At 42.1% G+C, this 20219-nt stretch overlaps 1 protein-coding gene across 5 annotated transcripts in view; it reads right to left on the bottom strand.

Annotated features, from left to right (window-relative positions):
* Positions 1 to 20219, bottom strand: part of MTUS2 (microtubule associated scaffold protein 2) — a 307627-nt gene that overhangs the window by 35917 nt on the left and 251491 nt on the right. The gene's annotated exons all lie outside the window — the stretch shown is intronic.

Below are 20219 nucleotides of genomic sequence, written 5' to 3'. Positions count from 1 at the left end.
CGGGCGGGGACCCGCTCCGAGCCGCCTGCTTTCCCCGAGCGAGGGGTGTCCCCGGCTCCCGGGTGTCCCCCAGCCACCCCCGTCCCTCTCATCGCTCAGCAAGGACTTTTCTGGGCGTTCCTGTAAATCCCGAGGGAGATGCTACCCTCCGGACCTCGGCGGCTCCTGGAGATTGCCAAAGCACAGAGCTCTGGCCTGGGGTATGTTTCCGGCCAGGTAGGAAGGCACGTACACCACAGCACCGAAGCCCACCCCGAGCCCTGACCCGCACAGACGCACAGGCGCGGGTCTGTGGCCGGTCCGTACGCGTGTGCCCACGGGGGATCCCGCTCTTGGTTGGGCCCGGGGCGTGGAGCTGCAGCAGCCTCACCTCTCCTGGGCTGTTGCCTCTGGCGTGATATATTCCTCTAACAACTTACACTAAAGATAATGCTGGAAAGAGGCAAAACAGTTTAATGACTTATACCCAAGGCGGTATTTGTGCTGCAGATGCCTACGCTGTTTAAACCTTTCAGCATTATTTTCCTGAAAGCCAAATCACTACCAAGCAAACAGAAGAACTATGTTGCCCTTAATGCCGAACAGGTCTGCCTTCTGGTAGATGAAAGATGTAAGGCTCAGACCTGTGCTTCTCTGGATAGGCATTGTTGTTTAATTGTATTTTCTGCTGTGACTGGTGATGGACAAAGTGATTTGGAAAATCGTAGGAACCAACAAGAATCTCCAGCAAAACTTTGTGTTAAATCACATTTAAATGCTCAGGTAACTTTACGGTTTGTGCCAGCTTCTTATGCTCTGCTCTTCCTCAGCCCTGCCAGGACTTTAAATAAAGTTTCAGAATATCATGGACAAGTAATTAAAAAACCCCAAACCAAAAAGAAAACAACCAAACGCCCAAACCAAATTAAACATCTCCATAAACATACATGTGTTTTAATGTGTATGTTCAAGACTGTGGCCGGTCTGTGGCAGTGTGATGTAGGAAACTTAACCCTATCCTAGCTGAACCAGGACAAAGACCTAACTTTTCTTTGTAGCACATAAAAAATTAATTTGGTTGGCTACTGAACAGCTACAGAGTAGAGGTAAAAAGAGACTTCTGTGTATGGTGAAATCACTTCATCCTCACTGTAGGAACTTCTTTTTTGCCACACAACCTGAAGTCGGTGATTTTGATCTTTTACTATCTAAATCCTGGCTGGAAACATTTTAACTGCCATACAAAAAAACCCAAACAACAAAAACAACAACAACAATAATAATAATACTCCCATTTATAGATAGATTACCACAACTATTTCTCTGAGCTGGCTATTAGTACTACAGTATTTAGATCAACATGTTTGACTACTAGGCAAGAAAAATAAAAATCAGTCATTACTCCTTTTGTTAGCTTTTAAAGTGAAGTACCCATCTTCTTTAGTCACTCCACTAATAATGGTAGATTTGCTGTTTGCATGTGGTGATAAATCTAAACTAGAGATTAGCTAGCAAAGTCTGTGCACCACTTTAGTACCACTTAAGCACTAAACTGGAAGATAAAATATCTAAGTGGAATTTAAATTAAGCAGAAGCCATGTGTTGTCCTTCTGTCAAGGGTGAATTGGGCCCCCAGAAGCTGATTTTACTTGGGACATAGCACTGATAAGGGATAAGGACATGAGGGAGATGCTTCTGGGCTCTTTGGTCAGTTTAGGTCCTTTTGCAAAAGTGAGCTCATTCTCATTCAGTTTAAATTAAGCCTCATCTTGCAGGTCAAGGTGTGTATCATTAAGGTGAGAACAGACACAAGCTGAGAAAACAAAAGGGAAACAGAAACTATTTTAAAGAGCAGTTCCTCAGTCAAATGCACATAAAAAAAAAGATGAAAAAGGAGAATTCTGGAGGGGTCTCTGTGGTGGTTGGAGGTAGATTACTCTGTGGAGGACTGTGAACACACACTTGAAGGCATCAATGCCTATGGGATTAAGGATATAGAAATGGAAATGAACATAACTGAGATAGAAGCAAAAAGCTTAGCAAAGCAGGCACCTCATGGGAAAGGACACCACCTACACCCAAATTCTATGAGAACTGGCACTTTAAATGGCAGGTTCAGATTAATTTTTAAATTATCAACTCTTTTTATTTTAAAAGGCTAGAATCAACTGCCTGATTTCAGTGACATGTAGCACTTAGATCAAATACTGAAAGGAGTAATACATTAAAAAAAGCATCAAGCGCAACAAAGCACCAAAAGGCAGATAGATACATGCCAGTGCAGACTGCTGCCTTTGTACACCAAAAGAGTTGATATTTTCAGATGAGGGTAATATGTAAGTCTCACCTATTAGGGACCAAGTGACTTCAGATATGGTGCCAATGACAACATTGCTCATTAGATTGGGAAAGATGGGAAGTTGCTGAAGAAGTGTTAAGCAGGGAGGAGCTATTTGGGAGAAGATAGCAAGGAGTTGCAGTAAATCGTAGAATCATATAATTGTTTATGTTAGAAAAGACCCTTAAGATCATCGAGTCCAACTGTTAACCTAACACTGCCAAGTCCAACACTGAATCGTGTCCCTTCACACCACATCCATGTGTCTTTTAAATACCTTGAGGGATGGTGACTCAACCGCTTCCCTGGGCAGCCTGGTCTAGTGCCTGGAACTACTAGGCTGAGCAGAGATAATGAATAGAGCTGTTCAAAGATCAGTCCTTGGGGAAAATTATGTTCACTTATGACTGGTCAAAAATTAAGGGAGAGCTAATGACATACTGGAATGCACTGTCCATCAAGTGAAGAGTCAAAACACCATGCTGGATGATATTTAGGGCTATAGTAGTGGTCATGAGAAGAAATATAAAATACTGGGAACTCCAATGTCACTATCACAGGGACAAATAACAGGAATTTCAAGTAGAAGATGGAGTCTCATCAGCTGGAAATAACAGCATAAAGAATGTTGCTTACTCAATCATAGGATGACTAAGAACTATATCTATGGTACAGCTCTGAATAAAACAAATACAACCTTAGGCTGTAGGAAAGAGAGAAGAGGGAAGTTTTAAATGCTTTACAGAAAACCCAAGAGAGAACTCACATGGAATTGCACACAGTTTGATCACACATGTTTTGGGGATATCAGTTCTGACACAGGGAATATATAGTCTATACCACTGGAGGGGTGCCATCTAAGTACACATTTGCTTCTGCCTAAGGAAATAAAAGTAAAGCTGAAAAATCATAGCTTTGTATAAATACATGAAGGAAGAGAACACTAGGAGAGGGAAAAGTACTTCAAGGTCAAAAAATGTATTTATATAAAAGTATGTGAACATGGACATACCTGTCTTCCAGTCATGAAAGGTTCTGAAACAATCCTCTAGTAGGAACAGAGGAAAGGATAATGACTTTTAATAAGAAATTTGATCATTTTAGGGAAGAGGCTATAGGATTTGGTTGTTGGCAACAGGAATAGACTGGATTTGATAACCCAGGATGAACTTTGCTAGCCTTATGTTTCCATCCATGCAATAATGCTTGTCTATGCATTGTCACCAATGTATTGTTACACATCTTCATCATAGTCCACACCCAAAATGTGAGTGTGCCTCTGCCAAACTGCTTTGCATGGAGCTCTGTCCCAGCAGATCTGATTCACACTGCCCTTCGAGGCAGAAAGGAGAGGTCCGTGGATAAGACAGAGACCAACAGGGGCCTGGGAAAACCTGTGCTGTTAGTTAAAAAACACCTTACATGAAGTTGTAGCTTTGTTTCCTTATTGGAAACAGAAAATACAGGCAAGTCCCACAAAGAGAGGTGTTCCTTCTTATGTACACCATTATAACAGGGATAAGAAGAACAAAGGCTGTTAAAATTTCAAAAAAAAAATCCGAATAGTAGCACACAACAAGGAGCTTAACAGGGTATGTTTTACAAGGTACTGAGTCCTCCAACAGTTATTGACTTCAGTGGAAACACAGTGTAGTTAGCACCTCACAGGGTAAATCTCCTGGGTAATTAAAGCTCAAGGAGGGCATCTATATTTTCTTAGATGTCCCAGGGGAGTTGCTTAGTCTATAAACAACCTATTCTAAAGGTAAAGAGGCACCATGGGCAGTAATTTTTTTTCCCCACAGTGACAGAATCAATGCTTTCCTCTATGATGGGCATAATACAATTTCTATTTACTGTCCAAGCAATTCCAATATTTTACATCTATCTGAACTAAACTGAGAAAGATAGGGTTTAATTAGCCATTTGTTATAATTTACTAAGGTCTTCAAATGGATGACATTATTCTCTTTAATTCCATAATGGTTTTTACATACCAGTGCAGAGACTCTTTTATATAGAGGATAAACAAATCACCAGGGTTCTAAACATATATTCTAACAAATATAAGCAGTTTTGGGTTCTTATCCATTACTACTTGAGGTTTTCCTATTTTATGGAGGTTGGCTACTCTTCCTAGGAGAGACGTAGTACTTTCCCTGGATCTTCACAGTTTTGGTCTGCAAAAGGCTGGCAAATGTGAAGATGGAGATCCATGGAGGAAGACAGGAGAATGAAAAGCAGGGCCAAAGTCTTTGGAAAGTTCTATGAGATAAAGGTAGTTACACTCTACTATGTGTGTCACTGAGCAGGAGAATCCTTAAGTGAACTGCATATTATTCATCCTTTATGAAACACTGAAAATGCTTGCTGAGAGGCATAGCATGCAAAGTATGTCAAACTAATATTTAACTTAAGCTGAATAGAAAACAGTTTGAGGGCAAGAGCAGCTAAAGACAGTGCAGGGAACCTCAAGGGACACAAATTTGTTTGCAAGAGGACTGCCTGCTCTGGGAATAAGTTGATAGGACAGAATCAGTGATTATGGCAATAAACACAGGAAACTAGGAGAAAGCTGAAGGAGACAGTGGTTCGAAGTGAGGACCAAGAACACTGAAGACAACACCATAGGGATGTGGAGAGAAGGCCGAGGTGGGGCATATCACAAGTTGAAAAACTGCAACACCTGGTAAAGAAACCGAAGCATGAATTCAAAGAAGAGATGAAACAGAGGAGAAAGGAAAAATCGTTCTAAAGATGGTGTTTCAGAGGTCAAAGGGCTATGGAGTGGAAAAGGGAGAACAAGGAACAGGAGACTGCAGAAATGAGGGAATAAGGAGAGACATGAAGGTCAGATTCAGATGAGCTGGTGCATAACCATAACTGCTGTGATGTCTCAACTCTAGAGGGTGACAGACAAGTCAGGCTATCGGCAACTGCCGCCTCCTGGCATTCTCTGTGGTCAACAGCGAGAGGCGATTGTGACACTGACATTAAGCGCCTTCAAAGGATGATGTGAGGAGAAGCCTGGTTGGTGGCATTCAGTGAGGGACAGGGTTTTGTCTAAGGTGGTGCCAAGGTAGGGTAGAACAAAGCTATTCCAGTAATGCATTTTGAACAGAAGGCTCAGAAGATGAGTGAGTGGCATGCCACAAATTATCATTCGTGACAAAGATGGGAGAGTAAGGAAGGGAGAAGGGACATCCAGCACTGCCTATGTGATTACTGCAACTTATTTCTCTACACATACTCTTTTCAAACACTGCTACTTGCCTGCAGGTGATCTTAATAAGAATTTTGACATCTACAAGAGAGAAGCCAAGTATACTGTCAGAATTGCAGACAACTGGGGAGACTGAATTTATTTTTCAGTAAGCCAAGCATGGGCCTCAAAGCCTGAAATCCATTGATAAAGGTATTACCGGTATTGTTAATTTTTCAGTTTTGCAAGCAGTGTAATTTGGAAACAGTCTCAACTAGTCCTAAATGTGTTTTCAAGTTTTGCTTATTGAAAGTGCTAATCACATTGTATTTCTGTGAATGCTTGAAACCAATGAAGATGAGTGCTGCTGTCAAAGGAGGTGATTTCATCTTCCCTTCTCCTGGTCACTTGTTTTGTCCCTGTTCTTTCCTTATGGTCACACAAGGGTTTGGGCAGTGAATCACGTTGGGGTTAAAACTAAACCAGGGAGAAAGTGGTGAATTTGGGGAGAGACAACCTCCCTAGTGCAGGGTCAGCTTCCCCAGGCCAAACGCATTTGTGTTGTTTGTGTGGCAGCCTCCACACTCTGCTACCAGTTGGGAGAAGTGTCCTGTCACAAGTCCCTGAACGCTTAATCTTGTCAGACTAAAACCCACAGTGGCCCAAGGAAATGAGAAAAGTAAATACATTCACTATTACATTTCATCTTCCTTGCTGGAGGTGCATTACAAATTTTCTCTGATGCAGCTCTGATATTAGTAATATAGTTTTCCACATTGGTCTTTAGACATACACATGTAATATATTATTTTCTAGGTTTGGTCTGTTATTTTCATTTTTACCTAACTTAAAAAAAAACCCCAAACCCTCAGAAAATGTAATATAGTGATTTGGGGACTTCTGAAGACGTGAGCAGTTAGTCATGGGTTTCAGCTAAATGATTCAGCTAGAGTTGAAGGTCATGCCCAGTATCCCGAGAGTGGCAATTTCCCTTGGATTTACAGCAAGGTTTCACATTTTGTGTATTATTCAGTACCATGAGGTTTTAATGATCCTCAGGCAACTTATATAGAAGCAAACATTTTTTAACATAGTTTTTCAATTACACAGTTACACTATTGTATATCCAGATGAATAGAATGTTTACTCTAGAATTTAACAAATTAACACGGACTACACGCTCTCTGTTTCTCAAGTGAGAGAGCCCAGCCAGCTGACTCAATTTTTAATTCATTTCTCATATGAAAAGAATGTGAGGATCTAAACACAATTCCTTCAGACTTTCGTTATTTCTGCTAGTGTAGCCTTACATTTATTTTTATGTCAGTACCTTGTAAGGCCATGGATTAAAATGCACCAAAGAACAATACTTTATTGCTATGTTTTCTCGTTCTTGGTGTGTGGAACAGTACAAAGTAAGCATTTGCAGTGAATTCCAAATTAACTAGCTCTTGCTGAATAGGAATTCATGTTTCCTGATATGAAAAAATCGTTTATACACCAAGATCACAAGGAACTAAAACAAATGCATGTTTTCACTGAACTCCTCACCTGCCCCTACCCAGGAATACATCCCCTGCAGGGCTATTTCTAAATTCCAGACCTCTGAGTTTGGAATTAAATCAACTTAAATCAACTTTGCAGAGAAATGTTCTGTTCTTCTCCCCACAAACAGGGAATCTCCTGTCTTCCACTTCTGAGTTATTCTGGTTCAAAGCCAAAGACAACTTCAAGCTGCTGTATTTTGAGGCCAAGCAGAGGAAGGGACAAGTGCTGACATCCTGCGACAGCAATGTCAGTGGCAAAAAATTCCAGTGGCTTCACATGGACCAAGGTTTCTCCTATTGGGAAGATTCCCAGCGCTCTGCTGAGAGGAATAGCACATACTCATATTAATGAGAATCCAATCTATCAGTTGTGAGCTTGGGATGTTTTTACACAAAGAAAACCTAACTCAGATGATTTTTAGAACTCATTTAAAAAAATGCATCATTTATACTAATTTCTCTGTCTCCAGCATCTGTGTAGTTAGAGCTGGCTTTAAGAAAAAATCATAATAAACAGTTTTCAAATAATTATATTAAAAAACCCACTACCTTTTGAAACTATTTCTCTAATGTGTGAGAAGTGATTGTGGGAAGCAGCATTTGAATAATATCTCAAGGCTAAGAGCAAGGCCAGGGAATTCCAGGAGATTTCAGCTAAAAATTTTATAGTTCATTTCTGGAACCAGAGAGCTCAGACCTGAAGGGGAGGTAAACGAGAGACATGCTGTGTTTTGGGTACCTGATTCAAAAGCATAGCTACATGCTTTTGGATGGCTGTGAGGACAGAGAAAGAATATCAAGTGGATATACTGTCCACTTGAAAGGATAGCAAAAATAAATGTCAAAGTCATTGAAACAAAATAATTACCATGTGGATATGTCTTTGAGTCATGGCCCATTTAATCCAGATTTTGAATCTAGCAGTGGTTATTGCCAGAAACTTCAGAAGAAAGTGCAAGAAGCCCTGCATTAGACAGTGTGATGAAAAGCTGTACTGCATGGAGTTCTCATCTTAGCATCTATGTGAAAAAGGCTTTTGACCTTAAAATAGGTGTATCCCCTCTAACATCTTTTGCATCACCAAATGTTATACATCCAGATATTGTTGCCAATGGATCTTTGCAGAATTTAAGGGCAAAGGGATGATTCAGTCTAATAACATGATTTTTGTATCACAGGACGTTATAGTTTATGCAGTTACTGTTCTGTAACTGTATTTGATGAAAGCATCCGCTCTACAAAGGCATCCAGCCCTGAACTGCAGACATGAAGATGTGGAGCTACTTCCTCATCTCACAGTGATTTGTTCTAATAACTGATCTTCTCTACTGCTAAAAGTCTATGCTTCCTTCACATGTTGAAAGTGCAAAACTCCTGCTTGCAGCTAATGGTTTCTGCTAAGCCTTCCCCTGCTGGAGGAATGAGCCTGTTGGCACACATCAGTACCTTCTTACAGTGATTCTTCTGCTCTGGACTCAAGCCCCTTTGTCCTTTTTGACAAAGAAAATCAATTGTGCTCTGCAGTCTCTCACAGCAAAGGATTTTTCCAGCCCCCACAGTTGCCTATTGCTCTTCTCTGTTTCCTCTCCACTTTTTCGTTGTTTCCTGAAGAACTGTGGGCACCAATGCTAAATGTCATATTCTAGTACCAGTCTCCCCAGTGCTGAATGTGCAGGAGTTTTCACCCGCTTACTTCTACTTGCTATGTCTCTGCTTATTCACCCAAAGATCTTGACAGTTTTTCGTAACACATGTTCACAGTAGGAGCTCAAATTGTTCTACTCTGACACCAGACACTAATTACTCTTGGAGTTACTCCTTTCTAGCTGACACCTAGACCACAGTTCTGCAGGCATGACCTATATTCTGCATTTACATTTATTCATTAACATCTAGTTGCACTGCAACACATTTTGTTTGAAAGGTCCCAGCTCACTTCATGATCCAAATCACTCCATACTATTGTGAGATGCAAATACCCTCTCTGAGCCAGGCTGTCCATGTGGTTAGTATCAGTCAGTTATGGGATGGTGGGAGGGAATGGGTGAAGTCTTGGGCTTTGCTTTGCATAGAGGCAAGTCAGGGTTGTACTGAAAGACAGCTCCATCAGAGCTGGTTCCAGCCTAGCTTTGCTGCAACCATCACTTATGAAAGATGAATCAGTGGGAATGTGAGCACATTGGTTTTGTATGCTCAAAAGTGTAGGCAGCTCGCAGTCCACAAATCAAATACATGGCTACCTAGCTGCTAAAATCTGTAACCGCAATACACATGGAATGCAATGGGGATATGAAATTGCACCTGCAAATTTGAAGATCAAATCGGAACTTCACTAATAAAGTGTTTCTTTTCTGTCAGCATGTCTATAGAAGAGGTTTTTGCAGATGTGACACACAGTCTTGAAAGGCTTAAGGTGGGAATTGTAGTCTTAGTCTATCTGTATTTTCAAGCCTTGTTTTGAACTGAAGCAACCTCACATTTTCCAGTAATTTTAATCAACAGGGAAAGTTCCACTATACTGCTACAAAATCTCTCTTGTGCATCAGCTCAGAATGCATCTGCTGATGGATCTACACAAGAAGACTTATGATATTTACACTCTCACACCCTGGGACTGCAGCAATAATTTTGGAGAGACAGAGAGTTACATCAGCAGAACTTTCTAGTTTAGGAATATGCAGTGGTGAGGGAACACAGTAAATAATTTTCTGAAGTCTATCTGCAAATGACATTTAAAAATGCCTTTGGGGCAGGGGAGAGAAGACAGAGCACTTTTTTAACAAGCCTAAAACTCAGTAACTTCTAGTACTTCATTTTAACTAAAGGTAGGTGAAATACTGTTTTATGTCAACACAAGATATTCCAAGACTATGGGAAAGAAGCTCAAACAGCATCTACACAAATATACGGCATATATTCAACTGTCCCACGCTTATTTCTAAATTAATGAAACCTTTTTCTTTTGCACCATGGATTCCACTGGAAATGCAGAGAGCCATGGACAACATCCAGTCCCTTCTGAAGATTTGCCTCCTACTTTCCAGGATGAAATAACTCTGCAGGTAATTACATCTATCAAACATCTCTTTCCCTAGCCTGCGAGTTACCTGTGGGTTCTCATTGTTGCAGCATGCTCAGAGTGCCTCTCCAGAGGGCTGGAGGGGCTTCACCTCCTGCCTGAAGTCCTGCCTTGTGAAGCTCATCTCCTGGCTAGAGTTAAATGTGGGACAGCTTAAAGCAGGCAGCTCAACGTTACTCAAGGTTTTTCAAGAATCTCCAAAAGCCATTTCCAGGAATACAACCAACGTCAGCTGCTGAAGGGATCACTACTTACTTACTTAACAGTCTTGTGGTCAGACCAATCTCCTGCGCTAAGGCTTGGCCTGAGCAAGGTGACTGTGCCAGGTACAGGAAATGTCCCATGTGCCAGGTGACACAGTACTCCAGATTAAGGGAAAAAATAGTTTTCTCTATGCTTGGGGAAGCTGAGTCCCTGCATGGAACAGAAGAGTCATGGGACCAAAAGGAGCCTCCTGCAGTATGTAGCCAAGTGCCCAGGGCATCAAGACTCAGATGTATAAAGGCATCTCAAGCACAGCCCCAGAAAAAGGCCAAATTCAGGCACCTCTCTGTTAAGTGGTGATGGTGAACCTCAGTAGTCTCCAGCCAGCACACTGGAGGTGCCAGGGCTCATTGTATGATCTGCAGGCAGACACCACCCATATGTCCCCCCAAGGGGAAGCATCACTTTGGGTCTGACCATTGACTGTAGACCAAACGTGGGTACTCTGTGAGAGGCCAGACCCCCTTCATCTGACACCTACACTGTGCCCATTGCTGCTGGACTGAGCCCTGCAGAGCCTCTTGCCCCAACTGGCACAGGAGGCCTGTTGCAGAGCAGAGAAGAGCCCTCCAGTTTCCTTTCTAACATCTATCCATTGCTAACTCAAAGGTAAGAAACACTTCATTAAGAACTAAGTTTTGCTCACATCATATTAAGATTTCTGGGACTATTCAACCTACTGCTATATGTCTCTCTCTGTGTGTCTATAGAAGTATCTGAGGCTTTCCTTTACAACACTTTGTGATTGTCTCCTGTTAGCTTAATGGACAAGATGTTGATGTTTATATTTGTGATAAATGTATACAATTTCACCTTTATTTCAGCCTCCTTGCTTTAATATATACAATCACACAATATGCTCCTTTTTTATGTCTCTCCAAACAGAATTCTCTGCAATATATATACCAAGGTCCCTTTTATCAGCATTCTAAGCAATAAAAAAAGGGAAGAAATGTAGCTTATTTTTCCCCACAAATGAAATCAGAGATAGTAAGAATTGCTGTGCAGCCTGTTTGCCTCGGAGCCCAGTGGTGCTGCCGAGGACACATAACTTCTGCTCATTTCTGCAACAGCCCAGGGACATGTGCTGCATTTCAGAAAACACTGCCAAGGGCAGGTGGGAAAAACTTGTGTGGGATGTAAAATATTCATCACACTCATTTGGGGTAAATGAACGTGAACAGTCCCTTTGCAGAAGGGAAACTACTCACTGGGTTCTCTTCTGCAGCTTATACAGAGCTGTGTACACACAACCATTCCTGGCTCTGCACCTCCTGATGTACGCAGTTTTACTTTGACTTCTTGCCTGACCTCAGTATTGCACTTAGGTGATGCACTGGCAGGACACCACACTGTCTGGTCCTTCTCCAGTGTCCCTGTGACCCTGGCAGTGATACCAGACCCTGTGATGTTCCAGCCCTATCCCCATACACTTGCTGAAAACATGTCTTCCCAGAGGATAACTGAGACAGAATGGACTGTAGATGTGTGCTTGCGTGCATGCAGGTGTGTGTATCTGTGTGCAGGTACACAAACACATAACTATTTTTCCATATAAATCCCCAAATAAATTAGACATATATTAATCTCCAAGACTCAGTCACTTTGACTCCCCAGTGTTAATTGGGCTATTGCCTATTTGGATCCTAAGTGCTGCAGGACTGGAACATCATCTTTATACCATCTGCAAAATGTCTAGCATTCTGCTGGGATAACCGTGAAATAACAAAAATGTTAATGCCCTAAGTTCTAATGAGATTTTTATATAGAGGTCAAATATTATCTAAAAGGAATACATTAAGTCAGCCAAGTGCTTTCTGTTTTTAACACACCCAGTGCAATCCAGACAATATCTTTTTGTTCCTTTTTGATGTAATTCAATGAAACACAACAAGCTAATGTTACTTAAACAGATTTTGTTGCACTGGTAAATCAGAAGATAAAAACTGACTTTTCTAAGGCTAGCCTTTATGATTTGTGATGGCTAAGACCAAATCAAGGCAATTATACATCAGGCCTGCTATTTCTGCAATTAAAAAGCTGTCACATAGCTGGTTTGATGGACATTTAGCATTGCCAGATCTTTGTTATGGATGATAAATCATTCCCTTTATTAGTCTGCAGAAGCAGTAAGATCTGTTAAAAAAACTTAACTTCTATTACACTGATCATTATTGCCATTATTATTATGATGCCTTTATACATCATTATTGGACACATCTGTATTAATGGACCACGCCACTTTACCCTGGCAGTAATGCAGAACCACAAAACAAAAGTATTACTGCCAGAGGTCTAAAAATACAAGCAAGGAGAAGGTAGGGGAGGCCATGGGTGTGTATCTGAGGGCAGGAAAGCCACTGGGATGCTATGACGGGTGTCTACAGGTGAGGTTGCAGCAATGGACGGAGCTATCAGGTGATGCCTGAAGTTGGCCACATGGGTAAGAGGGACATGGATCTGCCAGAGGGACGGGTTACTGAAAAGTAATCACCAGCATGTAAACATGTGTCAACAAACTTGGTGGTCATTGCTTCTTCTGGGGGGGTGTGACATGGTATTTGCTCTCTCTCTCTAGGTTCAGTGTGACCTCCCTTAGAATTTTATTAAAATATTTGGTCTTGAAATTACTTCTGAAGATTATCTGTGAATCAGGGCATGGCCTCCCATTTTACAGCAACTTTATAGACTGACATTTGGTCTCATCATACACTGCAATAGAAGTGAAATCTTCTGAATATGTGAATAAAACAAGAGCTATGCTGAAAGATTTGTCTCTGAAGGGAGGCTTTTTGATTCCCACAGGGAGGATGGGATTCCCCCCACCCAGACAGGCCAAGGCTTGTCTACCCCACTGCTGACAAGAGTTACAGATTTTTTATTTGCTCCTTATTAGGGAAAACTTTGTCCAGCCTCATCAAATTCCCTGAAAGGTATCTATAAAGTTTCATTTCTTAAATATTTCTGTTCTCTCATAGAAGTAGAAAAATTCTTCAATTTCTGGTGTGATTAACACTTTCATATATGAACCTTGCACCTACTGACCTACAATGAAATGCGAAGTCTTTGTTCTGTCACATTCTTACTAGAAATCTTGGTAGAGTATCTATGGAGAGCAACCATAGAACCAAAGAAAGAAAATTTAAAACATAATGATGATTGATGGGAGGAAATTGCCTTTGCAATATGTGTCCAGCAGTAGCTGGGCATCTGTGGGCCCTTTATGAATCAGGAGCTGCCTGATTTCAAGCACTTTGTGAGAAAGGCACAAGCTTCTCATCCCTTCAACTATTCAGGAAAGGTAATTTAGAAATATCTAATATTACAGCTCCTCTTCAAGCAATTTTGAAAATTAAAATTGTTAATTCAGAGACAAGAAATTTATTAATTCAGAGAAAAGCATGCCTGCTTCCCAGTCAGTTCACAATCATTTCCATTTATCTGGTGAATAGAGTCTGATGTTATAAATGGACTCAAAGCACTTAATAGTTCCACAATTACTCCACCACAGGTATAACCACAGCAGCCACACAAGGTCTATGAAAGCGCTGTTCCAGACTGCCTATACCAAGAACATACATTCACATGTTTAAACCAAATGCTGCTAATACATTTCTGGCACAAAGTACTGATCTGAAGAGTGTCAAAAGATCTGAGTTCTAAAATCTTTATTCACTATTGTGGTGTTGTTTTGTTGTTTTTTTTTTTTCTGATGAAACAAAGTTTCACAGCAAAATGCAGGCAGCTTGAATCCAACATGTATCCTTTGGAACATTTTGGTATTGATAGATTGAAGCTATGGCTCTAACAAACCCTGCCCAGATCCAAAATGGATTTCCTTGGATGAACGATGTGATGCTTTCAGGGTTTTTGCCTGAAACATAACCCCAGTAAGCATGAACACCACTGGACCACTGATGGGGCCAGAGCTGAGTGATTGTGGTGCTAAGAACAATAGAGATCCTCATGTTGTCCTTAGGCCTGGAGAAAACAAGTAATATTGCTCCCAAGCTCCCTGTTCTGGAAACGAAGGCCAAACCTAACAAGAGGTTGGAAAGTGAACAGTTACTCAGCAACTCACAGTGTCTGTGTAACCTGAGAATGGCAAAACCAGTGTTTCTTGCAAAGAGCAAGATCCTTAACTAAAAATAGATCCTCTGGATTAAAGTGGAAAAGAAATTCTGAATCTTGGAAAATGAAATTTTGTCTGGCTGTGAAAGAGGTATTTAAAATGCATGGGATTTAAAAGGGACACATTTCCACCCCCTCCTTTGCTGAACTTAAAGAACGGCATGAAAACATTGTGATTCGTGTTTTGCTCCGTCCCCTGCATGAGCCAAGGCTGTAATACCAGTGGAGCCTATTACTCATCATTGCTTTTCACACAGCCCCCAGTTCGCATTGCCAAATACCTCAAGCCCACCAGATGCCAAATATTACCCTGCTTGGAGACTGCTATCATCACAGGAGCCACTCCTGACCCTCATTCTGCTTTTTTCCTCTGAAAGCAGTATAAAATCATGGCTGTCAAAGTAGTTGCTTACGTGGAGATCAATAATATAAACAAAAGGAGAAAATAAATTCACCTTAACTTGACACTTGGCACACAGTCTTAATGTATTTTTGAGGACAACATGTAAATAAAGAAATCTTTATTTTTTAATGAGCATTTAAAACCTTTTCAAGAGAAGCATTAGAATGCCTGGGGCTATTTTTTTTTTATCTTGAAATTTGAAATATTTATGTGTAAAAAACAAAATTATTCTCCAACCAAGGGATACAAATGTACCCTAATTGGGGTGTTGTTTCAAAACAAGGATGTGTAACTACCCCCCAGGGAAGCATGTTCTTCCACCCCCAAAACCAAAATTTGCACTATTAGTCACAGCAGTGGCTGTGAGAAAGCCACTGAGGACAGGGGGAGAAGCCAAGAGGTTCCCTGCACTTTCTTCCTTCTGTCCTGCATGAACTGCAGCAGAGCAGGCCATGCTGTTTAGGAGTAGTGCAGGGTATCTGCAGAAGTCTAACATTTGCTGCCAGTTTGGCTGCAAAGCTGCTGAGAGACCCATGAACCCATCTCTGAAGTGCTGGCAGCAGTGTGCCACAGCCAGCCATGCCAGGCAATGCCTACTCCACCTGCACAGAGGGGTCCAGACAGGGCTTGTCCTCTGACACTGCAAAGGAAACAGAAGCTACGGGGAGAGAATTAAAATCTCTACCAGCATTTCACAAGTAGAGTCCTTCGAGCACTCTTTTTTATTCCTTTTCCACTGTGCAGTCCCCAGTGGCCAGTTGCTGGATGAAGATAATTAGCCCTTAATTAACACCAGTTTTATATATATATGTATATGTGTGCATATATATGTTTTTTTTTCACTTGTTCTTCTTTTAAATCCTACCCAACTGAAAACATATACAGTTAACATGTTTGAGGCATCCCCTCTTGACACAGAAGGAAGAAGCAGCCTTTTTACTAAGCAATTAATTATTCACCTACTATTTTCCCAGCTATGCTCCCACCTGAATTTGCTCAAATACCAGCCTTTAGCATTTCCCCTTAATACTCTTCTGCAGATCCTTTGTGCCTTCAGGATTTCAGTCAGGGAGAGGAGTTTACTGCTGTTCCCTTTCTGCCTCTCCAAATGCCATTGTTCCTGTTGCCCACTGCCTGTTTCCCCAGGGGTGAGTTACTCCCACTCCTCACCCCTCAGGACAGTCTGAAAAAAACCATTGTATTAGAGACAGGGTTGGTCCAGCAAGTTTCTGCCTCCTGTTTTGATTACTTTCCTGGTTCTTCTCTCTTCCTCAGCCATATGGCCATAGGTGACAAGCCTGGACCAAGGGAGATCCAGTCAGACCCAAGGAGAACAGGATGCACCTCAGAGGCAGAGGTTAACTAACTGCCCCTTTTGGAGTGAGGAAGGAGCTTGGGCAAGTGAGTCCACATTGCAGAGGAAATCCTGCCGTGGAACCTGCACTATCCAGGAGCACACAGCTAAAACATATGGAGTGGGAGACTGCACCAGCCAGCCCCACTCCCACCTCACACAGTGCCAGCCCCAGGAGCCCTCAGTGAAGCATTTCTCTCTGATTTCTCACAATACCCAATATCCCCCATCATCATCTCCATGCCAGCCAGCTCACACCCTCATGCCACTTTGATGGGTGTGTGACTGCATCTAAAAAACAGCAGCAGCACAGTGAGGGGGTGCAGCACCCAGGTGTATCGATATTCACACAGTGGAGTGGGTCTGCCATACAGCCACAGAACAAGGTACAGCACAGCACTCCCCCTCTGACCAGTGAATAGGCATGTCGGTACTCATTTCTGAATTTGCTTATCTCTTCATTCATTATGTAGCCCAAGGCCTTATTTATTACCGATGCTGATATCTGCACTGACAGCAGTACTGATGATTTACTTCACAGGCTGTTCTTTTGACATCTCACCCCGAGTGAATCACCAATACTAATTCTTTTACTCCAGGGCGCCCTCATGTGATGGCAGTTCCCTGGTGTCCCCATCAGGGCATTGAGGCACAGGGAAATGGAAAACATCCCTTAGATCCTGTGCTAGGTGAGAGGCGGGTTTTGCTGGCAGATCTGAAGGGTGCAGTGCAGTGAGTGTCTGGCTCTGCAGTCACAGCAGCAGAGCACTGAGCACTGAGAGGTGCTGTGCAAGTGGAAAATGAGGGAAACACTCTGGCACAGAGGTGGAGAGCTTGGATGAAATGATCTTCCTATAGGCCCTGTATAGCATCCTCTGGTAACATCCAGTTACCCAGAGGATGAGGAAGGGAAAAATATTCAGCTGCTTTAAGGTTTCTATTCCTACAGCACCTTACCTTATCACTGCCTGTCTTTTAGCATCCACAGCAAATAAGCAGGGGGCCTGCAGAAGGCAGTTTCCTTCAGTTCACAAACCCTGATCCATTCCTTGGGCAGATCGACCATGTGTGAGTGTCCTGTGGGTCCCATAGCAGCTGCATTATAAAGCCTTCATTGTAACACTTGCAAGAAAAGGAGCACCACTTCATTTTTACTGTTCTATTTTACTGTAACAAGTAGCCCCAATACCATATCTTGTGCTTTTCTACTTAAAAAGCAGTTTAGAAAGCCCTAAATGATGATAAAGTTTCTTTATAATTTTTTCCTCCAAAGTAAACAAAGTCTTTTGTTTGTCTCGCAATAAAATGTTTTTGATTCATATCCCTAAACTGTCATGGTTTGATGACTCCAAAATGGATTTTTTCCAGGATACAGGATGAAACAATTGAGTTTTTCTGACTGCTCTGGACTCCAGCAGGAGCAAAGAAAAGACTGAACTTGCTAAATACAAGAAATCTGGCCAAGCTGTAATAATGATGAGCAGAAGAGGAGTGGCACTTTTCTAGAGACTATTCTTGGGCCAAATCCTAACATGTTTTGCAAATGTTGGGAAAGCACTACCCCTGAAAGCCAGAAGGTCAGTCTTTCTGATGTGTGCTGGCTTCTTACCATTGTGCCACCACCAGGCACAAACAATATATATATTTCTCCTAAACTCATTCTCAGAGACAGTTGTGAAAATAAACCATTTTCAGCTCAGCCTGAGGTAAGCACTTGAAATGTTATCCCAAATTACTGTTTTGGAGGCAATGGTGGGAAGTGTCAAGCAACTTATAACCAGTACAACCAATTCTGCCTCTAACACAAGAGGTCATTAATATTTGGACAAGGTAATTATATGGCACTGGGTGGCATATTTTCCAGTCACAGGACAGAAACATTACTCTGAAAAATACACACAAGCACATACATATCTCAATTATTTGAATGGGGAAAAGGTTTTCCTTGCCCATCCTAGATTTTGCAGGATGCTGCTATGTGTGTTTACTTGTCTGGAAGGTGTGTATTGTATACCCACCCCACACTCAGTTGTGGAGACAAAACACACACACTGGTGTCACACTTTTCCAGTGTTGGTAGACACCAAGTGCTGGGATTCCATCAAGTACTGTGGTGCTGTTCCAACTCTTGTTCAGGGCATCTGAGTGGTTCCCCCATTCCCAGCTGATCCAATTGTGGCCCCATACTGGGACTTCTCCTGAACATTTTTCCCCCTGTGATGAAGACCGCAGCACGAAGCTGTGCCACAAGTCTGGAAACCCCTCCGTGCCCATGCAGAGTACAGGACAGGGTAGCCTAGCATAACCCTCTCTTACCTGCTCCCACCCTTGGGGTCTGCAGCCCAGAAGGGATCCCTTCCCCTCATATGCACTGTATATCTGGAGTCCTAATTTGAAATTTCAGAGGCAGAACTTGTTTAACCAGACTCCACTTTTCAGCTGTTCGGGCATGCTGTACTGCCAGAAAGGCATTAGCCCACAGTCCAGGGCCCCAGGGCACTTTAGCCACGACAATCCTCAGCACAAACACATCTGCTCTGAGTGTACTAGAGGTACGAAAGTGGATTTTTTTTTCTCCCTGTTCACGTCCAGAAGGGTTTATCCTCCAGAATTTGTCACTTTGGGCTACTGTCCTTTAGATGGCACTGTTACCACTTCAAGGAGGGACTGCTGTAGGCCACTGCTGAACAGGTCTGAAACTGGGCCAGGACTGTCATTATTACTGGGCTAACAAGCCAGACCAGGTGAGGAGTGACCCAAGTAAGGGGGAGCCGTTCGTGATATTTGCTTTAAAAAGCCTTCAGGGTATGCTCTTCAAAGTAGCACTCCAGCTCCTGCCAGTCAGTTGTTCATTTTGGAGTACCCTGCACAGCACAAGGCTTGTATTGACATGATGAACATCCAACAGCTAAGGGCAAACTCAGTCTGCTCCTTTTCAGGACAAGTTTGAAGTGGTTCCCAAAGTCAACAGGAGTCATGCATGTATATCTGAGGGCCTTAAGTAATTAATCTGCTAATTAAATAATAATTTGAAGCCATGCTGTCCACAGGCACTACGATCATTACTTCTCATACCTAGCTAAATGCTTATGTCAGAACCACTGCTTTAGATTTTTTTGTCCACTGCCTCAGTCATCACCTGCTTGGATTGTCCAGGCTTTTTCCCAAGATAGCAAATTGGTTTAGCTGTCATTTAATGGGTCTGTATTAAGTACTGCTACATGTTGTGCACTCCTTGATGCCTATTAAATGAATCTTTCCTACTGAGAGAATTTTCAGCCGAGAAAGAGAGATGATCGCAGGATAAAATTCAGCAGTGGTCTGGAACAGACAGAAAACAATTCCAACAAAACGTAAAGAAAATGGTCATGAACCTTAAAGTGGCTACAGCAGGTGCTTAAATTCAGAAAGCACTCAAAGAAACTGCTGGTGTGGGTCAACACTCTTTACTACATATTGACATTCTCTTTTTTTCATCTAAATGCGTCTGTTGGACAACTTGCGTTGGTGGTTTCCCTAGCTCTGGAGAGGGAACAGAAACAGTGTGAGGAAGACAAGAGACCTTTTAAGACTCAGTCCAGTCCTTGCTGCCTCGGAGTACATTTTCCAACAGAATTCAGCTCCAATTCAGAGAAAAATCCATGTTTTGGACATTATTTACATGTAGTATCAGGTGAGAGAGAGACATACTAAAATTAGGCTATGGGTGACTATCAGCACAAAGAGGCTCTCTAGCACCAAAGTAGCATTTGGCCCTCTGCTGAGCACAGTAGAACTGCCAGTTGGTCAAATCAACCCCAAACGTCTCTGGAATAAGGCCCCACCTTGTTCCCGAACGAGTATTATTCCCTTGCCAAACTACAGTTCTACTCAGATCTCAACCATTTTGCCCGTGGGCCTCTCAGAAACAAACACACACAAT

Source organism: Athene cunicularia (assembly GCF_003259725.1).
Source record: "Athene cunicularia isolate RWA chromosome 1 unlocalized genomic scaffold, athCun1 chr1_part1, whole genome shotgun sequence".
Classification (NCBI taxonomy): domain Eukaryota; kingdom Metazoa; phylum Chordata; class Aves; order Strigiformes; family Strigidae; genus Athene; species Athene cunicularia.
Note: the sequence above shows the minus strand (reverse complement) of the source record. Positions and strands in the feature narration are given on the sequence as shown.